This window comes from Morone saxatilis, unplaced genomic scaffold (genome assembly GCF_004916995.1).
Source record: "Morone saxatilis isolate NCDOM2014 unplaced genomic scaffold, NCSU_SB_2.0 Contig7, whole genome shotgun sequence".
Taxonomy (NCBI): Eukaryota; Metazoa; Chordata; class Actinopteri; family Moronidae; genus Morone; species Morone saxatilis.
In genome coordinates this window covers 18,605,737-18,608,348 of record NW_023340246.1, presented here as the reverse complement: position 1 = coordinate 18,608,348, position 2,612 = coordinate 18,605,737, and positions in this window count along the sequence as shown.

Genomic DNA, 2,612 nt, shown 5'->3' with positions numbered 1-2,612 from the left:
CAAAGGCTAAGAAGAAATCATAGTTTAGTATTTTCATGGTGCAGATTTGTTTGATCCTCCAGCCCTGTGGAGAAATGTGGGGAGTCTATAATATTCTTTTAATATTCCAATAGTTTGGAATGTGTTGTCTGTGCGGCCACACAGCTTCACAACTGTTACGGACAAATATTAGTTATTAATATAATCGATTTATTTTCAGCTAATAACGGTGTATGTATCTGGATTTACTTCATAAAACTCAGTGATAGTCTGGATTGTACCTGGGTCGCAGCTACAGTCTGCATCCATGATGAAACACCATCTTCAATACACAAAAACAGCTCCTGTCTTATAGCTTCAAACTGGCTTTTATACAGTATTAAATAGGTTTACACCCTTGTGCGTAAGAGATTGTATTGTGACAGCGCAACCTATCAAATCAACAGTCACAGTTCACCTGTGCATGTGTGTGTGTTTGCATTATTGGGTGTCTCGAGTTGAGTTCCCGTAAAAAAAGTCTTGCAATAGTGCCCGTCAGTACCAGCTAACGCCACTGCACAGCAGCCTGAAGAATTTTTTTTTTAATAACACCATACCTTCCAGTCGCTCAGTCCGACTCTTATCAAAAAACATCCACCCTTCACTGGGGAGGGACAAGAAAGCTGCTGGCGGTGAAGCAGCAGTGAAATGACACTGAGCCAGTTTTCATGAGCTATCTGGGAAGCTTTCAGAGAAATAACGTCTACAGACATGGCGGGTTGTTCATTAACTTTACACACAAAGATCAATGCATGACGTTCAAACAGCCACTACACCAGCTCATGTTGAATATTAAACACTTCAACCTCTCTGGTGCCAGAGAGTTTTACCCGGAAAAACCTTGTTTATATCCGATCAGATGTAATTTCTTACAGCCAGGAATTAAAAGCAAACACATCAGTGTTATTTAAAGCACATTTAGCTGTAAATACATTCAGCGCTGATATAAAAACACTCAACTCAGCTATAAGAATGCAACAGAAATGTTTCTGTATTGTGTTTTCTGTGATGGATTATCTCACTCTGCTGTATTTTTCATACTGAACGTAAATAACTAACATCTTGGAGCATGACGTGTTGTCTCCAACTGGAAATTGTGAGGTTTGTATTTTTGCATCCAGTTGGTTTAGGCCACGAGAGGACTATTGTTTGTAAACTGTCAACAAAAACGGATGCTTTCTTGTTCTGAAAGCTACGATAGCAGCTCTGTGAGGCCGTACTTAGAAACAGGTGCTTTAAGCTATATGCTCACATTGACAGTGCTAATATTCTGATATTTAGCAGGTATAATGTTCTCCATGTTGACCACTTAAATTTAGCAAGTTAGCATGCTATGTCATAGTCATTTTTACACATATAACATAAACAAATAGTCATAATGTGGATCACTTACATTAGTTTTGTTTTCTTATTGTGACTAACTTGTGAGAAATGGAGAAACTTTTTCCAAATGGCTACATGCTGATACTACATGTACAGCTAGCGGGTCAGTAATGCGGAATAAACCCTGACGGGGAGATGCAGTACTTGGTCTTGGTCTTTCCGTGTACATTATCCCACTTATTGGACACCTACTTACTAAAGAAAACGAAATTGAGTATTCAACAAAACCCTACAATAATGTTTCTTATTGGCTGACATATACACCAGTATATCAGCAAGAATATATCAGTTGATATAGGCTATCTAGCTCTAATGCTAACGTTAATTATCACAAAACAGAAAGTACAGCTGAGACTGATGCCAATATAATTTGTTTTGCAGGTGTTTGATCATAAAGTGCTGGACAAATTTAGATTTTGCACTGATGGTGGTGCTAGAATCTACAAAGTGACTGTAGTTCATCTTGAGGGGAACATGAAGTACGTGTGTACTAGATTTATTGGCAATCAACCCAATAGTTGTGAAGACACTTAAACTCAAAACTGAAGGGGAAGAGTCTAAAGTCAGAGAGATTCACCATCTGGTGACCATGAATGTACAAAATGTTGTGTTTATCCATCAGATAGTTGTTGAACTCTTTCAGTCTGGACCAAAGTGGTTTTATACTGCTATCCATAGAGCCATCCATAGACTGCTGTCAGCCATTTGACTATTCCTCTCATCAAATACCTTCAAAGAACTCATCATGATGAAGGTAAATGCATGATGCAGAATATATGTGTGTTGTTTGATAGAGAAATGTAACTAATTTAAAGGGAAAATGAAGGTAAAAAACAAAGGCACAGATTGGCGTTGAGGTATGAGGAGGTTCGTATGACTCGCTGCCTCGCTGAGCGTCTGTTTGCTCAAGAAAGCAATCAGCCTGTTATGAATAATAATGACCTTTTTCTGACCATGAATAATGGGAAGGCTGCATGCCGAGCGACTGGAGGTCAGAGCTTAGCCAGCGATGCTGTGTTTGGACAAGGAGCTTTTACCACGCATACACACACATGCATACATATGAGGGATGTCCTAACTTAAGCTTTGTATGCACTATTATTCCTACAGTGCCGCACAAACCCTCCGAGAAAAAATAAAAGCAGGGAGCCCTTTTAACACATCTCAATATTGCCAAATATTGAGCTAATTTCCCAAAATTAGTTTGTGTT